The 20,650-nt window shown below is 42.3% G+C and overlaps 1 protein-coding gene across 1 annotated transcript in view; it reads left to right on the top strand.

The window, feature by feature from the left end:
• Window positions 1-665: 665 nt before the first annotated feature.
• The window catches only part of robo1 (roundabout, axon guidance receptor, homolog 1 (Drosophila)), a 652,577-nt gene continuing 632,592 nt past the window's right edge, over window positions 666-20,650 (top strand). The window contains exon 1 of the mRNA XM_045703986.1: window positions 666-1,030. The gene's annotated coding sequence lies outside the window, so the exon portion shown is untranslated. The remainder of the gene's footprint in view (window positions 1,031-20,650) is intronic.

Genomic DNA, 20,650 nt, shown 5'->3' on the forward strand with positions numbered 1-20,650 from the left:
ATGAGTTTTTGTATATAAATGACTCATACATTTTAAATATTTTCTGGGATTAGTTAGAAAAAAGGAAATGGTCACACTATCATTACAAGGGTGAACTAACACGTATTCGGCCCATCCTGCTCCCCACATCCTTCCATTCCTCAGCGATTTGATCAAACAGGAGGTTGCCATGAGAAACAACAAGATGATGACACAGTTAGTTCCTTATTGCAAATTTGCAGTTTATGTGACTGACACAGGGAGCTCTTCGAGTAGTGTACAAGCAGGAAAAAAACAGGTAATGTTTGTTCATGTTTGATTTGATGTTATTATTGAAGTTACGTCGACACAAAATAGAGACTCGTAGAAGACAGGCGAGAACAGCCATGACTAATGCTAGTTTCGGGTCTTGCTTAGGCTACTGCAGGTTCACATTAGCCTAGGCCTATCACAGACCTTATTATCACAGCCAGGAATAGCCTACCACGGAGAATGGATTGGAGCTTGAAATTCTCGTTTCCCATGTTGAACATCCACTATGGGTTAATTTAGACAAGTCAGAATGTACATTCATTTCACCCACTGCAGTCAGATCAAATAGGACTCACGGTTTTACTCCTCCTGTGGCAGAGAATCATCTTAGCGCAGCTTTAGGACCCAGGGAGGCTGGCTGGCTAGCCGTTCCGCTGCAGGAGAAGAGAAGAGGCATGGACAGAGTTGTATGCGCTGATGTTCCATCTCTGATTTAACTCTTCTATAGATAACGGTCCAGGATTCCCATCTTCTCGAGGATTAGGCTTCTCCAAAGAACTGATTTGATTCCAGTATCTGCTCCTTTGTTTTTACAAGCAGAGAAGAAGTACCGATATCCGCTCAACTTGTCCAGTTGGCAGTTATAGTTTTAATTTGCTATTCTATGGTGTTTGCGCTGCGAGGTAACGTGGGCTACACAGGAAAGTTTCGCACATCTTCATATGACCATGGACCAATTCTTATTTTGATTTAGACAAGCACATAGACCAGTATAATACCACAGAAATTGGAAAACTTGGTAAGTTGTCATTTATTTGTGAGTTTTACGTGTGTGCTGCACTGTTGTTTGCTCACAGAATGAGATGCAGCTAGTGATGCGTTCGTTCCTCATTTGTCGCTCGGCTATGTAGCCTGCCTGGGCAATGTTTTAATTGTGTTTGTTTTTACACATTAGTCCTCTTTCCAAAACGGAACATTTCAGTACATTAAGGTATGTTCCTAATTAGACGATATTTTTTTAAATATAAATCAGCACACCGCAGCCATAAGGCTATCTATCGGTTATTGTCTACGTCACTATATCTGAAAGGAACTGTAGGCTAGGCAAATGTACATAGGCCTACATACATATTGGTTAAAACTTATTTAGGTGTGGACACTGTTTTAACAACAGCTTGAGATGCACCTCTACTGGAGCCTCATCATGGCTGTACGGACGCATCCTCTGGCCTTTTGCTTTCATTTTAAACTTTAATTGTGAAATCTGATACACCCAGCACATGTTTTGTAGTAGTCATTGATGCCAATGTCATTTATTGTGCGTGTAAAGTTTCCCACTTGTTGTCACTCTTGTGAAATCTTACATCACTGTGAATAAATGGTGAATAGAAAACCATTATTGATCATTCTTAGTGAAGCCAGCACGAGCTGGCATAAAAGCACAGAGCTGACATCTTTCTATCCTCCGCAGTCCGTGCGCCCATGGTAGCTTATATGATGCCTCTGCATGTAAACGAGGATGTATAATAGAATGTCCATTTGAACCAAATACAAATAGCCATCGTCGTTTTAAAGTCCTCTCGGTGAGGTGCTGAAAGTTTCTTCAACTGTCCACCTGGAGTGTCTTGTCATGAAAGGGAATGAAATGAAATATGACTGACTGTCATTGTAGCAAAGACGCCGGTCTATTTGGACTTAACTTATTTCCAGTTTTATCTTTATCTTTACGATTCTCTCGTGTATTTAATGGATTTTGTATGTTTCATTTTGCCTATGACTATGTCCTTAGACAAATATTTTCCAATATAGATATCCAAATAAATATTGAGTCACTTCTTATATAAAAATATACCCGGGGGATGTATACTACTCTGTGCCTGTATTATGCAAATATGTGTATTGCTTTATTTAAAATGTCTACATATCATATGCATTTAATTCATGCATTTTTCATTGCACGTTGGTGAGTTGCAATTACCATATCCAGCAAGGTAGCTTGCTGCGTTGAAAGTCATGGATCATACAGGGTATTGCATTGGGGACTATGAGACAATCAATACATTGAGCTACTACAGAAGGCTTTGAATTTCACATGCAATATCAAGATGTTGATCCACTATCTACAGTAAGAATGACCTTACTTAGATGTGTCTACCATTATAACCATAGCTTATAGCATCTTTATGTGGTTGCTTTGCAGGTCATCAATGTGTCGTTTGTTTTGAGTGCAATGTTCAATATAAGATGTATTTGATCGTGTATACTGTAGAACTCCATAGCATTGAGTATCACCGAGCAATGAGTTTTGTTGATGTACACTGAACAAAAATAAAAATGCAACATGCAACAATTTCAAAGACTTTACTGAGTTACAGTTCATTTAGCAAATAAGTCAATTGAAATAAATCTATGGATTTTACATGAATACAGACACATCTGTTGGTCACAGTTACCTTAAAAAAACGGTAGGGGTGTGGATCAGAAAACCAATCAGTATCTTCTGTGACCACCATTTGCCTCATGCAGTGCGACACATCTTCTTCGCATAGAGTTGATCAGGCTGTTGATTGTGGCCTGTGGAATGTTGTCCCACTCCTCTTCAATGGTTGTGCGAAGTTGCTGGATATTGGCGGGTACTGGAACACGCTGTTTTACACGTCGATCCAGAGCATCCCAAACATGCTCAATGGGTGACATGTCTGGTGAGGTCATGGAGGAATTGGGACATTTTCAGCTTCTAGGAATTGTGTACAGATCCTTGCGACATGGGGCCATTCATCATCATGCTTAAACATGAGATGATGGAGGCGAGTTAATGGCATGACAATGGGCCTCAGGATCTCGTCACAGTATTTCTGTTTATTCATATTGCCATCGATAAAATGCAATTGTGTTCATTGTACTTAGCTTATGCCTGCCCATACCATAAACCCACTGCCAACATTGGGGCACTCTGTTCACACCGTTGACATCAGCAAACCGCACGCCCACACAACGCTGTCCGCACGCCCACACAACGCTGTCCGCACGCCCACACAACGCTGTCCGCACGCCCACACAGCGCTGTCCGCACGCCCACACAACGCTGTCCGCACGCCCACACAACGCTGTCTGCCATCTGCCTGGTACAGTTGAAACCAGGATTCATCCATGAAGAGCACACTTCTCCAGCATGCCAGTGGCCATCGAAGGAGAGCATTTGCCCACTGAAGTCGGTTACAATGCTGAACTGCAGTCAGGCCAAGACCCTGGGGAGGAGGACGAGCTCGCAGATGAGCGTCCCTGAGATGGTTTCTGTCAGTTTGTGCAGAATGTTTTGGGTTTTGCAAACCCAGAGTTTTATCAGCTGTCTGGGTGGATGTTCTCAGACGATCCTGCAGATGAAAATGCAGATATGGAGGTCCTGGGTTGGCATGGTTAAACGTGGTCTGCGGTTGTGAGCCCAGTTGTACGTACTGCCAAATTCTCTAAAACGACGTTGGAGGCATCTTATGGCACAGAAAATAACATGAGATTTTCTGTCAACTGCTCTTGTGGACATTCCTGCAGTCAGCATGCCAATTGCACACTCCCTCAAAACTTGAGACATCTGTGGCATTGTGTTGTGTGACAAAACTGCACATTTTAGAGTAGGCTTTTATTGTCCCCAGCACAAAGTTCACCTGTGTAATGATCATACTGTTTAATCAGCTTCTTTATATGCCACAGCTGTCAGGTGGATAGATGGTCTTGGGAAAGGAGAAATGCTCACTAACAGGGTGTAAACACATTTGTGCGCAAAATTTGAGAGAAATAAGCTTTTTGTGCGTGTGGAACATTTCCAGCATCTTTTATTTCAGCTCATGAAACATGGGACCAACATTTTACATGTTGCATTTATATTTTTTTTCAGTATATACAGTACCAGTCAAAAGTTTGGACACACCTACTCATTCAAGGGTTTTTCTTTATTTTTACTATTTTTTACTTCTAAATTGAATAATAATAGTGAAGACATCAAAACTATGAAATAGCACATATGGAATCATGTAGTAACCAAAAAAGTTAAACAAATCAAAATATATGTTATATTTGCTATTCTTCAATGTAGCCACCCTTTGCCTTGATGACAGCTTTGCACACTCTTGGCATTCCCTCAACCAGAAAAACCCTTGAATGAATAGGTGTGTTCAAACTTTTGACTGGTACTGTATGTCATCTGAGCAAGGGCAGATCATTTCTCTGTGTCTCTCTGTCAAGTAATGCTCAACACTAAGTTCCAGAGGAGCCAATTCTACTGTGACATATTTCTCTTCCCTCAGGGAACCTTGCCATGGCAGCTACATTAAAAGACGTATAGTGCCTTTCGCAAAGTATTCAGACCCCTTGACTTTTTCCAAATTTTGTTACGTTAGAGCCTTATTCTAAAATTTATTAAATTAATATTTTTCCTCATCAGTCTACGCACTACCCCATATTGACAAAGCAAAAAAAAATGTTTGACATTTTTCCAAATGTATATAATAAAAAACAGAAATACCTTATTTACATATGTATTCAGACCCTTTGCTATGAGACTCGAAATTGAGATCATGTGCATCCTGTTTCCATTGATCATTCTTGACATGTTTGATTAGACTCCACCTGTGGTAAATTCAATTGATTGAACATGATTTGGAAAGGCACACACCTGTCTATATAAGGTCCCACAGTTGACAGTGTCTCAGCAAAAACCAAGGAATTGTCTGTAGAGCTCTGAAACAGGATTGTGTCGAGGCACAGATTTTGATTTTGATTTATTTCACTTTTATTTAACCAGGTTGGCCAGTTGAGAACAAGTTCTCATTTACAACTGCGACCTGGCCAAGATAAAGCAAAGCAGTGCGACACAAACAACAACACTTGATTTTTTATATTGTGTTATTGAGTGGGTACAGAACTTGTTCTCAACTAGCTTACCTGGTTAAATAAAGGTGAAACATAAAAAAAATGCATGAAAGATCTGTGGAAGGGTACTAAAAAATGTACATGTGCAAATATTTCTAAATAATTATTTTTGCTTTGTCATTATGGAGTATTGTGTGTAGATCGATGAGGGAAAAAAAACAATTTAATACATTTTAGAATAAGGTTGTAACGCAACAAAATGTGGAAAAAGTTAAGGTATCTGAATACTTTCCAAATGCTCTGTATATACTGGCACTGAGGTTTACAACAGTATAATCAGGCTCATCTATGGCACATTGCATATTCATCCACGTGTTTGAGTGTGTGTGTGGATTCTGTTTGCACTGACATTAGGACAGCTCGAGGTAGATAATGGCGCCAGAGGGGATGGCTGCCGTTTTACAGGCTCCAAACCAACTCTGCTATTTTGTGTGTTTTTTCGCATTGTTTGTAACTTATTTTGTACATAATGTTGCTGCTACCTTCTTTTATGACTGAAAATAGCTTCTGGATATAAGAACAGCGATTACTCACCTCGAACTGGACGAAGATTTTTTCTTTAATGAGTCTGATGCGATGGATATGCTGCTTCTCCAAGACCAGGCCCAAATCCCTGACATTTGCCTGAAGAAAAGACGGGCGAAGATCGGGCGAAGAAAAGGGGGCGAAGATCAGGTTACCTTTTTGAGAATTCGTCGGCGAGTGGGTACATCCATTCTATTGGCCAACGTCCAATCACTGGAGAATAAACTCGATGATCTCTGTTCGAGACTATTCTACCAACAGGACATTAACAACTGTTATATCTTATGTTTCACCGAGTTGTGGCTGAAAGACGACACGGATAATATACTTTTGGCTGGGTTTTCCGTGCATCGGCAGGACAGAACAGCTACATCTGGTTAGACAAGGGGTGGGTGTGTGTCTATTTGTCAATAACAGCTGGTGCCCAATGTCTAATATTAAGGAAGTCTCGAGGTATTTCTCGCCTGAGGTAGAGTACCTCATGATAAGCTGTAAACCCCACTATCTACCTGGAGAGTTTTCTTCTATATTTTTTGTAGCACTCAATGAGCCGCACTCAATGAGCTGTATAAGGCCATACGTATAAGGCCACACAAGAAAATGCTCATCCAGAAGTGGCACACCTAGTGGCAGGGGACTTTAATGCAGGTAAACTTAAATCCATTTTACCTAATTTCTACCAGCATGTCACATGTGCAACCAGAGGAAACAAACTCTAGACCAACTTTACTCCACACACAGATGTCGTGTCTTTGGGGTACCATTAAACTGAAGACATGTTTATCAATTAACTCCCTGTAATTATTATCACGCGATTAAACTGATTAATCGTTTAATTGTAATTAACTAGGAGATCGGGGCACCAAGGAAAATATTCAGATTACAAAGCTATAATTTTCCTAATATTACTTTCCTATATTATAACATTATATATTATATTCTGTTATAGTATAGGCCGATTATCTTCTGGTTTAAATGGTGTATTTTACCTCGCGTCCAGTCTCATTCCAAACGTCGTAAATTGTTGTATCTGCACGAACCCAGTCTTTACTAAGAGTCATCCATACATCAATTGTCTTAACCTGTTAGGGCTAGGGGGCAGTATTGACACGGCTGGATAAAAAACATACCCGATTTAATCTGGTTACCACTCCTACCCAGTAACTAGAATATGCATATACTTATTACATATGGATAGAAAACACCCTAAATTTTCTAAAACTGTTTGAATGGTGTCTGTGAGTATAACAGAACTCAAATGGCAGGTCAAAACCTGAGAGATTCCTTTACAGGAAGTGGCCTGTCTGACCATTTCTTGAACTTCTTTTCCATCTCTATCATTTACTAAGGATCTCTGCTCTAACGTGACACTTCCCACGTCGTCCATAGGCGCTCAGAGCCCGGGAAAAAACAGAATGTCGTCATTCCAGCCCCAGGCTGAAACACATTATCGCCTTTCTCAAGTGGCCGATCAAGGGACACTGGGCTTATGCGCGTGACCCGACCGCCCCCGCCTTTGGGATTTTTTCCTCTGTTTGCCGAAAAGGAGATTCCCTGTCGGAATATTATCGCTTTTCTACGAGAAAAATGTCGTAAAAATTGATTTTAAACAGCGGTTGACATGCTTCGAAGTACGGTAATGGAATATTTAGAATTTTATTGTCACGAATTGCGCCATGCGCGCGACACTTCTTTACTATTTCGGATAGTGTCTGGAACGCACGAACAAAACGCCGCTATTCGGATATAACGATGGATTATTTTGGACCAAACCAACATTTGTTATTGAAGTAGCAGTCCTGGGTGTGCATTCTGACGAAGACAACAAAAGGTAATCAAACTTTTATAATAGTAAATATGATTATGGTGAGTGCTAAACTTGCCGGGTGTCTAAATAAGCGAGCCCGTGATGCCTGGGCTATGTACTTAGAATATTGCAAAATGTGCTTTCACCAAAAGCTATTTTAAAATCGGACATATCGAGTGCATAGAGGAGGTCTCTATCTATAATTCTTAAAATAATTGTTATGCTTTTTGTGAACGTTTATCGTGAGTAATTTAGTAAAATGTTAGCGAATTCCCCGGAAGTTTGCGGGGGGTATGCTAGTTCTGAACGTCACATGCTAATGTAAAAAGCTGGTTTTTGATATAAATATGAACTTGATTGAACAAAACATGCATGCATTGTATAACATAATGTCCTAGGGTTGTCATCTGATGAAGATCATTAAAGGTGAGTGCTGCATTTAGCAAGCGTCCCACCTAGCCCATAGAGGTTAAAATCATTTATTTACTAAACTAAGTAATTCACATAAAGTATACAAACAGTAATTATCATCACAAAGAATTGGTAGGGTAATGTGTCCTAGTGGGCTAAAACAGGCATGGCTGGTCTGTTAGACAATGGGTCATAAACGGTCAGCTGAGGAGGTACACAGAGTTCATTAATATTAACAATTGACAATTGAACGCTCACTCATTCGGGAACAATTGCAATCAATATATATTTACGCTCAGTGTGTCGTCGGGATCCTTGTTGGAGCGTCGTTCTATTGGAGAGTTCTCTCTCTCTCTCTCTCTCGGTTAGAATGGATCTTTCAAAGCGACCTTCATTAATGTCGTCATAGAATGGATGTTTCGTTGGTCTTCGCGTTCAATGATATAATTTACTTAGCTGCAGACTAATAATTAATATCAAAGACTTGTTCTTATTCTGTCGGTATCAATAGTCTAAAAGTTAACCACGTGGTATAGTTCACTTTCAGTAGAGTACTTGGATGGTCAAACCTATTGGCCAACTCGCAATGGAGTGGAGGCCGGGTCTTGGTTAGTAAATCAGGGTGGGGTGGTTTTATAGTGAACATGTCACATGACGCCTGGTCCTGTCTGTGTCGCTGGGGGCGTGCTGATGACTGAGTTAAGCTTGGTACAGAAATATAATTCTATCACATTAACATCAGTACATAGCATCTCAATGTATTACAAATAGCTTTATCCTTATTAATACATTCTATACAACCATATGGATGCAAGTCTCAAGGCTGAGGCTATTATATAAACCGTTTTATGGTAATATGGCTATATTGTCTCTTCTGAGTATCACAAAATTGTACCAAGCGCACCAGTTCGTAGCTGGATTCTTCACCAATCTTCCATACCTTCTCCAGAACACAAAGGTCGCTTGGCTCCCCAATTCTGTGAGTTGGAAGAATTTCCTGTGTCTCTCTATGGGCCATGTGGCCAGAGACTCTCCTGGAATTTTACCACTCCTTCACACAGGGACTGGGTGGGGGAAGGTAGGTTGGGGGATGGTGCAAAGGGGGGGAGGGGGTCAACTGTCCTCCCTGTACTCAAAGAGGCCAACGTCATGACATACCCCCCCGGTGGTTTGGATCTTGTTTATCCTGCAAGTTACAAATCAACATAAAATCATGACCACGTGATGTCCCGTTGGTAGATCATCGTTGCAGTCCCCTCTGGTGGTTGAACTTTTATAGGCTCTCTGGAAGCGGAGCAGTCCCCCACAAGGATGGGCAGTTGATGTCCGGTTGGTGATCGCCGTTGCGGTCTCCTCTAGTGGTGTACCTTGGTAGGTTCCCTGGAAGCTGCAAAGTACCCCAGGAAGGGCCAGGGGATGTCCTGGTTGGTGATCGCCGTTGCGGTCCCCCCTCTGGTGGTTTACCTTGGTAGGCTCTCTGACAGCGGGCATGCCGCCACAAGGATAGGCCGTGGGTGTCCGGATTTGGGGTCGCCGTTCCGGACCCGTCGTCCAGACTGGAAGATCTGGGCATTAACTTAGGCAGATGTTAACAACGCACACACACTCATGAAATATATATAATTACATTCATTCCCCAATGAGCGGCGTTGTGGCACTAAGTGATGGTTGTATGGGGACTTTGTTTACGGCTCTATCACTTCCTAAGTGTCAAAGGAACTGAACCGAAAAGGAATGAAAGCATAAACAAAACAAAAATATACAAAATATAGTTCTCACACAAAAAAATCATCTAATTGGACTGTATTCTATGTACGTCCAATGTTCTGGCAAAATGATTATCATGGCATTGTCTCTAATGCCATATCTAGGGTTTTTCCTACTTGGTGTGTTGCTTAGGCGCTATCCTAAGTTTAACTATATGATAAGTCTACAGCTGTAATGCACTAGTTTTGGGCAGTCTACAGGGATGACCTATGGACTTCTGGGAAGAAAACTGGTGAGTGCTGTAGAGTCAAAGGCCTAGAAGTAAATGTTCAACTTTACTAAGGCTGGTATATTGCTTGGGCCCTTAAGTGGTCCTAGCATAAATCCTAATTTGATGTTCCGTTGTGCATGTGCGTTTATGCTTACACAAGCGCGCATGTCAAGGGAAGAAAACCAAGTATCCGGGCAGATTACAACTTGTTCAGAATGAGTCTGACGTAGTCAGATCATTTTCAGGTCAATGCCTGGAGGTCAGTCAGAAATGGTGTCAAGGGAGTCTGTAGTAGTTTTTCTACAAGTCACTGTGTCTTCCACTACTGTAGTGGCGATAGGTATGAAGTCTATTTCATAGCTATGTTATCCACGGAGGAGCTAACCTCACGACGGAAGTACTCTTTAAGTATTGGACCAGTCATACGTGGTGTGATCATGGTTCATGACTTCTAATAATTTTCCTCCTGAATGGAGGGTCCTATTTATTAGTGACATGTGTGTTAACCATTGGAAGAGTGCACTGGAGATTCCCCTCCACGTGTTGCAATCTGAGTGACTCCTATGTCGCTGTTGTCAATGGTAATTTGATTGGTTAAGTCTCTAACCTTCTTACTGATTGTAGCTGGACTGACTGTTGCTAGTATTGGTACTGGTACTCAAGGGGACCAGTTATCCTACCGATTTATTCTGAAATATTATCTACCGGAACACATGATTGGAGCATATTACTAGTTGTATTGTAGTTGAACCTACACATGGCAAAGAATGGTTTATTGATGCCATTTGTTTTGGAGGTGGACAAGTCCACTGGACTTCCTTTACGACCAGTGTGGTACACCTCAGTACTATCTTAGATGTCTTCTAAGATAATCCCCGTCTAGGGGCCTGTCTGCTCCTCACTGTTCTCATAGGGGAGTTTACAACTAGATTTGATTTATGCTCTGGCGGCCTCGTACGGTGTTGTCCGTAGTCTTGACCCCCCCACCGGCCTCGATGAGGCTCATCATGGGTCTGTGCTACTATTCCCCCCCTTTGTGCCTCGGGATCCCCCCACCAGCGGGTGGTGTTGGTGTCCGATGCGCAAATGAAATGGTCGGACCCTATGTACGAGTTGTCAGCGGCCGCGTTGTTATGAGAATGGCTGTAACCTTTCAACCAAATCTCCTGGTGTTTGTGCTTCAAAACGCTCAGTGGCTGTCGAGGCATGTCAGTTACCACCGCGTCCGCGTGTGGCAACCTCTTCATTACCTGCGAACTGAGACGAGGATATCGGTCTGTGATATCGCAAAGTGTTTCACCAGTGGGAGTCATCGGGTCAGTTGCTGGACTGACGCCATTAGTGTCATTGTAAGGGGTGACAGTCCCCAACAAAGCGGAAGGTGTGTCATCGGAAACAGAGTATACTATGCGCATCAATGTTTTTCTTGCTGAGACGGCCGCAGTGCTTGCGGAAGTGTCCAAAGGGCAAGAGTTCATCTCAACTATCGTATTGCACGACTGCAAGGAGGAGGGAAGTTGCTTATTCACAGAGACAGTTGGCTCGAAATCATGAAAAGAATGGTCAATCAGATTGGCTGATGGAATGTGTCGAGATATCGTAATATCTCCGTGGATCGGATTCTGTACCAAGAGGTTTCTAAACGTCTTTTTCCCAAGGGGTGCTTTCGACAGATACCCCTCGTGAAGGACTGCGTTGCAGCTAGCGTTAAGGGGAGACAGTGTGGTCAGTGGAGAAGGCACTGTGGCCTGTGACCATACCTGGTTGGTTTTCCAATCCATCAATGGGAGTAACCGATCCATCAAGTCTGCTCCAAGTAGCAGGGGTACAGTTTCGAGGCTGGTAACATACACAGGGTGAACGAGCGATACGTCCTGGAAGTGTAGTTTCAGCATGACTCTCAATGTGAGAGGCAAGGTAGTCTGAGTGACCCCTCAAAGTTTAGTGTCGCATTGTTCCACTTTTAACCAATGTTTAGTTGGCTTCAAAGCCCTTTTGAGATCATCAAACAATGTTTGAGAGATGAGTGATATTGTCGCACCCGAATCCATTAGCGCATGACAAGTTAAGCAGTCCTCCAGGACTGTTTCCAGGTATGGCTGTTTAGATTCGTGGTTAGTGGACATATTGTGGTCGTGGTCGTTCGCACCGACGTGATGTGCCATTTCTGTTCAAGGTGGAAGCAGATTAACTTTTCCGATTTTGAGTGGGCTTGGCTTTAACAAAGCGTTTGACCTTTATCTTCGCAACTTTTGTATCAGAGTCTATAGACAGAGCCCGGGGGCTTGTTTCTTGATCAAGCCGGCCCTGGATAGGGTCTTGAATGAGAGCGGGAGAAATTTGAACTTTAACGTCCATGCTATCGGTGTTAATTCCTGCGGACCTGGTGTCCGGTAATTCCCCGTCTAGTCCTTGTGACTTATCTTTTACCCTTTTCTCAAATTGTTCTAGCTTAAGTTCTTCCCGTAGTGGGACTTCTGGAGAACATTGGTCTACGTTTTGATCGTCCTTCAACCCTTTGTTACCCTTGTGCTCTGACACTTTTTGTGAGTTGGGTGCAGGAACGTAGCGAACGGGTCGATTGTAGCGGTAGTCATGTTGATGGCTACGTACTTTACAGTTATTTCGACCGCGGAGGTTATTGGAACCATGGTTTTGTGGGAGAAACTGTTGTTGTGCGTCATCTCTTGACGCTCCAATACCTGATAATGCACCCTCCAGCTGGAGTGAGTGCTCCTGGTTAAACTTCAAAACTGAGTGGTCAGGGCTCTTAGCGTTGTGAACTTTTGATGCCTCAAAAGCTGTGCTTGCAAGCTCTCTGAGTTGTAAGATAGGCAAGCCAACGTGGGCGGCAGGGCCCAAGTAGGTAATGAAGGTGGGATACATGTTCGACAGAAACATTTGTTTGAATGGTAACAGCTCTTCCATTCCTGTTTCAGTGAGTAGACCAAAGTAAGCTGAACGAAGCCTATGATAGTAAGCTTGTGGGTGTTCGTTTCGAGCTTGTTTGACGGTGTTAGCCAGTGAGCTATCGTGTTTGCGAGTCGCAGAACCACTGAATTCTAATTTCAAAGCTGTGGCAAGTTTAGCATAGTCATTTAGCACGTGTTGCTGTTGTAGACGAATGAACCTCGTCACGTGTCTATTCGACGTTCGCTTCAACAGGTAAACCCTGTCAGAACCTGTAGCGTTCGGGTAGCCATCCAACGCGTCCTCTATGTCAGCTAGGAACATCTCAGTATCGTTTGGCTGACCTGGAACGGGGTCAAAGGTGGGGAAATTCTTGACGAGTTTGTCAAGGTATTCCGCGCCAAGCGGGCGGAGAGGGTTGGCTTCATCCTGTGGAGAAATTGGGGCCGAAAGGCCAAGAGAAGAATCTAAGCCTTGTTGTTGTTGACCAAGAGGCGCCATGTTACTCAGTGCCGAAGGGCCAAGAGGAGAAGACTGAGGGACACATGAGGGAGGCAAGGTCTGAAACCTATTGTCTTCACTCCTGTGAGTACAGGGCTCCGGTTGCTTGGATGGGTAGTCGCGCTGTAGAGCGTGACCATTCTGGATTTCCTCCAGATGGTACCTAAGGGTGGAATTCTGCTGCCTTGCAGAGTCCACTTGAGCGCTTAGAGTACTGATTTTGGACACGTGAGTGTCACACCTGCTCCTTTCGGTCTCAAACTTATCTGTCATGGTTTGCAGATAGAGGTCCTGAGTACGGAGCGAGAGATTCAGTGATGAGATTTCCTCTGCTTGCTTAGAAATCAATATTTCCATCCTCATCACCTGAATTCTCTCATCATTCATTTGGTCAGCGACTTCAATAAGTTCTGCTGATTTATCATCCAACTTTGTCACTGTGTTCATTAACTGCTCGTCTTTGGTCTGCAGCGCTTTGAGGAGCACCGTGTTATTTTGAATAACATTCAACAAAACAGCATGCATGTTGTCAAGTTGAGCGCTCCTGTTTGTAGATAACTCTTCAGATTTATCTAGTTTGGCGTGGACATCATCGTATTTAGTTTTGGCTAAATCGAGTTGTTCCTGTAGCATATGATTTTGTTCCTGTAGAAAACTATTTTGTTGAAGAACTTGTGCTTGTTCATCGTCATACGTTTTTGCAATTACATTTTATTGTTCAGTTTTCGAACGCAGTTCCATAGCTAGCAGAATTTTTCCCTTGTCTGCATTGGTCATTGGTTTCCCGGTTCTCTCCACCTGTCCCTTTATGTCTACCGTTACCTGCTCGTGCTTCAGCTGTGCACTACGGTATTGAACAGATGGCAATCTCGGATGGCAAGACATCAGAGCTAGACTGGAGAGAACCTTTACGAGGCCTGCGCCCGATGGTTGATTTTGGAAAACATTGTTGTCTACTTTTCCACTAATGGCATAATTAGGGTTGTTATCGCTGCTGAGGTCAGAGATCAATCCATTTACGGGTGGAGGTTCACTAATTAGCGGGCGAGTGGGGACCACCCCCTCTGATAGCTTGCACATTATTAGAACATTTGAAAGGAAAAAATGTTTTTCCTACTTTTCCAAAATTTGGTTTTGGAATGTGGGGAGCTGCAAAGACGATTTTAATCTATTTATAGACGTTAATGAACCATCAGTACTGTACAGTACTGTGGAAGTTGGACGTGAATGAATTTGCAAAAGCAAATTGAATTAATCAATGCCAATGATTAGTCCTACCTGGGTAGGCTATCTGGGTATTAAACTTGAATTACCTGAGAGGTTGCTTCATCCAGGTTAATATGCAAAGTTTAAGTTGTCTCGTTTAATTGGAAGAACCTAGAAAGGTATGTTCGACAATTTAACTTATTAAATTGAATGAGACGATAATCCATACAATCGCCATTGATTGGATATCATAAGTGTAAACCGTAGGTCAAATGTTGGGACCCTTCACCACTAGGGTACGCTCCTCCCTGGGGCTGAAGCCACATGGGATTCACTCCCGTGAGTAATGGGTTTTACTGAATGTGCTTTGCTAAAGCAGATTTTACTGATTAATCTATTTATGATATATCAAACCTGTATAGGCTATCTGGGAATTAACTTTGAATTAAACTGAGAGCATTGCTTCATCTAAGTTAAGTTTGGAAAAAGTTAATCATATCTCATTGTAGACACCCAATCAATTTTGGATATTATTTAAAAGATCCACTTGAAAAGGTAAATCTGGCAATTTCACTTGTTAGTTAAATTGAATGAGACGTCATATCCAGTCAATTGCGATTGTCTGGATATCTTACCGTGCTCCACGTTTGGATTTCCCCTAGAGATGTACTGGCAATTCTTCACCACCAGGTGAAGTACAAAGGTCGGGACTTCCGTCGCGCCAGGCGGAGAGATTAAAACGTGGCACAGGGAGAGGAAATGTTCCCTCTCTGTTAGCTTGCCCGTAATGCTAAGCTATTGCTACTTGGTTCAGGAGTATCCTTCCAAGCACCAAAATAGGGTCCTTTCACTATGGAAAGGGTGGGTTTTCTAGTGACGTCTCACCTTAACCCCATTCAGCATATTCTGCTAGCGTTTATGCTGACCGGAGCGACACGGTACTTAAATACAGATACGCATACGGTCTGCCCACACTGTCTTAGTGCGGTAGGCAAATTATTCGGCTCGGTTACCGGACAGTTAACTTCTAATTTCTAACCTTACTCTAGAAGTTAATATTGACCGACAGAAATAGTACCGTTTGGCCTAACGGACTAAATCTGGAATTTATCCCTCACTGCTATCGACATAAGACCGGAGACACTCTAAATAGCTTCTCCCAATGGAAAATACACAATCACTTTGTTTAGATAGCAGGCTGTTTGTACAATTCTGTTTGCACAATTGATATATAGAATTTCACAGCAAAGTCCAATTCTATCTTAGAATCCTCGCACGGGGGCTCCAATTATGTCGTGTCTTTGGGGTACCATTAAACTGAAGACATGTTTATCAATTAACTCCCTGTAATTATTATCACGCGATTAAACTGATTAATTGTTTAATTGTAATTAACTAGGAGATCGGGGCACCAAGGAAAATATTCAGATTACAAAGCTATAATTTTCCTAATATAACTTTCCTATATTATAACATTATATATTATATTCTGTTATAGTATAGGCCGATTATCTTCTGGTTTAAATGGTGTATTTTACCTCGTGTCCAGTCTCATTCCAAACGTCGTAAATTGTTGTATCTGCACGAACCCAGTCTTTACTAAGAGTCATCCATACATCAATTGTCTTAAAATCATTTATTTACTAAACTAAGTAATTCACATAAAGTATACAAACAGTAATTATCATCAAAAAGAATTGGTAGGGTAATGTGTCCTAGTGGGCTAAAACAGGCATGGCTGGTCTGTTAGACAATGGGTCATAAACGGTCAGCTGAGGAGGTACACAGAGTTCATTAATATTAACAATTGACAATTGAACGCTCACTCATTCGGGAACAATTGCAATCAATATATATTTACGCTCAGTGTGTCGTCGGGATCCTTGTTGGAGCGTCGTTCTATTGGAGAGTTCTCTCTCTCTCTCTCTCTCTCTCTCTCTCTCTCTCTCTCTCTCTCTCTCTCTCTCTCTCTCGGTTAGAATGGATCTATCAAAGCGACCTTCATTAATGTCGTCATAGAATGGATGTTTCGTTGGTCTTCGCGTTCAATGATATAATTTACTTAGCTGCAGACTAAAAATTAATATCAAAGACTTGTTCTTATTCTGTCGGTATCAATAGTCTAAAAGTTAACCACGTGGTATAGTTCACTTTCAGTAGAGTACTTGGATGGTCAAACCTATTGGCCAACTCGCAATGGAGTGGAGGCCGGGTCTTGGTTAGTAAATCAGGGTGGGGTGGTTTTATAGTGAACATGTCACATGACGCCTGGTCCTGTCTGTGTCCCTGGGGGCGTGCAGATGACTGAGTTAAGCTTGGTACAGAAATATAATTCTATCACATTAACATCAGTACATAGCATCTCAATGTATTACAAATAGCTTTATCCTTATTAATACATTCTATACAACCATGTGGATGCAAGTCTCAAGGCTGAGGCTATTATATAAACCGTTTTATGGTAATATGGCTATATTGTCTCTTCTGAGTATCACAAAATTGTACCAAGCGGACCAGTTCGTAGCTGGATTCTTCACCAATCTTCCATACCTTCTCCAGAACACAAAGGTCGCTTGGCTCCCCAATTCTGTGAGTTGGAAGAATTTCCTGTGTCTCTCTATGGGCCATGTGGCCAGAGACTCTCCTGGAATATTACCACTCCTTCACACAGGGACTGGGTGGGGGAAGGTAGGTTGGGGGATGGTGCAAAGGGGGGAGGGGGTCAACTGTCCTCCCTGTACTCAAAGAGGCCAACGTCATGACACAGAGATGCATACAAAGCTCTCCCTCGTCCTCCGTTTGGCAAAGCTGACCATAATTCTATCCTCCTGATTCCTGCATACATGTATAAATTAAGCAGGAAGTACCAGTGACTCGCTTAACCTCTTACATCTAGACGTTCCGCTAGCGGAACACCTGCTCCAATATCCAATGATGGGCGTGGCGCGAAATACAAACTCCTCTAAAATACAAAAACTTCAATTTTTCAAACATATGACTATTTCACAGCATTTTAAAGATAAGACTCTCCTTTATCTAACCACACTGTCCGATTTCAAAAAGGCTTTACAACGAAAGCAAAACATTAGATTATGTCAGCAGAGTACCAAGCCAGAAATAATCAGACACCCATTTTTCAAGCTAGCATATAATGTCACAAAAACCCAGAAGACAGCTAAATGCAGCACTAACCTTTTATGATCTTCATCAGATGACAACCCTAGGACATTATGTTATACAATACATGCATCTTTTGTTCAATCAAGTTCATATTTATATCAAAAACCAGCTTTTTACATTAGCATGTGACGTTCAGAACTAGCATACCCCCCGCAAACTTCCGGGGAATTCGCTAACATTTTACTAAATTACTCACGATTAACGTTCACAAAAAGCATAACAATTATTTTAAGAATTATAGATACAGACCTCCTCTATGCACTCGATATGTCCGATTTTAAAATAGCTTTTTGGTGAAAGCACATTTTGCAATATTCTAAGTACATAGCCCAGGCATCACGGGCTAGCTATTTAGACACCCGGCAAGTTTAGCACTCACCAATATCAGCTTTACTATTATAAAAGTTTGATTACCTTTTGTTGTCTTCGTCAGAATGCACTCCCAGGACTGCTACTTCAATAACAAATGTTGGTTTGGTCCAAAGTAATCCATCGTTATATCTGAATAGCGGCGTTTTGTTTGTGCGTTCCAGACACTATCCGAAATGGTAAAGAAGGGTCGTGCGCATGGCGCAATTCGTCACAAAAAAATTCTAAATATTCCATTACCGTACTTCGAAGCATGTCAACCGCTGTTTAAAATCAATTTTTACGCCATTTTTCTCGTAGAAAAGCGATAATATTCCGACAGGGAATCTCCTTTTCGGCAAACAGAGGAAAAAATCACAAAGGCGGGGGCGGTCGGGTCACGCGCCTAAGCCCAGAGTCCCTTGATCGGCCACTTGAGAAAGGCGATAATGTGTTTCAGCCTGGGGCTGGGATGACGACATTCTGTTTTTTCCCGGGCTCTGAGCGCCTATGGACGACGTAGGAAGTGTCACGTTAGAGCAGAGATCCTTAGTAAAAGATAGAGATGGAAAAGAAGTTCAAGAAATGGTCAGACAGGCCACTTCCTGTAAAGGAATCTCTCAGGTTTTGACCTGCCATTTGAGTTCTGTTATACTCACCGACACCATTCAAACAGTTTTAGAAACTTTAGGGTGTTTTCTATCCATATGTAATAAGTATATGCATATTCTAGTTACTGGGTAGGAGTGGTAACCAGATTAAATTGGGTATGTTTTTTATCCAGCCGTGAAAATACTGCCATAACAGGTTAATACGGAAGTGGTCAGATGACGCGGATGCTACACTACAGGACTGTTCTGCTAGCACAAACTGGAATATGTTCCGGGATTCATCCCATGACATTGAGGAGTATACCACCTTAGTCACCGGCTTCATCAATAAGTGCATTGATGACGTCGTCCCCACAGTGACCGTACGTACATATCCCAACCAGAAGCCATGGATTACAGGCAACATCCACACCGAGCTAAAGGATAGAGCTGCCACTTTTAAGGAGCGGGACATTAATCCAGAAGCTTATAAACAATTACGCTATGTCCTCAGATGAACCATCAAACAGGCAAAGCATCAATAAAGTACAAAGATTGAATCCTACTACACCGGTTCTGACGCTTGTCGGATTTGGCAGGGCTTGCAAACTATTACAGACTACAAAGGGAAATCCAGCCGCGAGCTGCTGATTGACGCGAGCCTACCAGACGGGCTAATTGTCTTTTATACTCGGTTCGAGGCAAGTAACACTGAAGCATGCATGAGAGCACCATCTGTTCTGGACGACTGTGTGATCACGCTCTCTGTAGCCGATGTGAGCAAGAGCTTTAAACAGGTCAACATTCACAAGGCCACGGGCTAGACGGATTACCAGGACGTGTACTCAGAATGCACTGACCAAGTGGGAGGATCAACCTCTCCCTGACCGAGTCTGTAATACCTACATGTTTCCAGCAGGCCACCATAGTCCCTGTGCCCAAGAAAGCGAAGGTAACCTGCCTAAATGACTACTGCCCCGTAGCATTCATGTCGGTAGCCATGAAGTGCTTTGAAAGGCTCGTCATGGCTCACGTCAACACCATCATCCCGGAAACCCTAGACCCACTCCAATTTGCTTACTGCACCAATAGATCCACAGATGATGCAATCTCAATTGCACCTCACATTGCCCTTTCCCACCTGGACAAAAGGAACACCTACAGTTGAAGTCGGAAGTTTACATACACTTAGGCTGGAGTCATTAAAACTCATTTTTAAACCACTCCACAAATTTCTTGTTAACAAACTCTAATTTTGGAAAGTCGGTTAGGACATCTACTGTGTGCATGACACTAGTCATTTTTCCAACAATTATTTACAGACTGATTATTTCACTTATAATTCACTGTATCACAATTCCAGAGGGTCAGAAGTTTACATACACTAAGTTGACTCTGCCTTTAAACAGCTTGGAAAATTCCAGATAATTATGTCATAGCTTTAGAAGCTTCTGATAGGCTAATTGACATCATTTGAGTCAATTGGAGGTGTACCTGTGGATGTATTTCAAGGCCTACCTTCAAACTCAGTGCCTCTTTGCTTGACATCATGGGAAAATCAAAAGAAATCAGCCAAGACCTCAGAAAAAAAATTGTAGACCTCCACAAGTCTGGTTCATCCTTGGGAGAAATTTCCAAACGTCTCAAGGTTTCACGTTCATCTGTACAAACAATAGTACGCAAGTATAAACACCATGGGACCACGCAGCCATCATACCACTCAGGAAGGAGACACGTTCTGTCGCCTAGAGATTAATGTACTTTGGTGTGAAAAGTGCAAATCAATCCCAGAACAACAGCAAAGGACCTTGTGAAGATGCTGGAGGAAACAGGTACAAAAGTATCTATATCCACAGTAAAACGAGTTCTATATCGACATAACCTGAAATGCCGCTCAGCAAGGAAGAAGCCACTGCTCCAAAACCGCCATAAAAAAAGCCAGACCACGGTTTGCATGGGTACAAAGGGTACTTTTTTGGAGAAATGTCCTCTGGTCTGATGAAACAAAAATTTAACTGTTTGGCCATAATGACCATT

The sequence above is a fragment of the Salmo salar genome, chromosome ssa20 (genome assembly GCF_905237065.1).
Source record: "Salmo salar chromosome ssa20, Ssal_v3.1, whole genome shotgun sequence".
Taxonomy (NCBI): domain Eukaryota; kingdom Metazoa; phylum Chordata; class Actinopteri; order Salmoniformes; family Salmonidae; genus Salmo; species Salmo salar.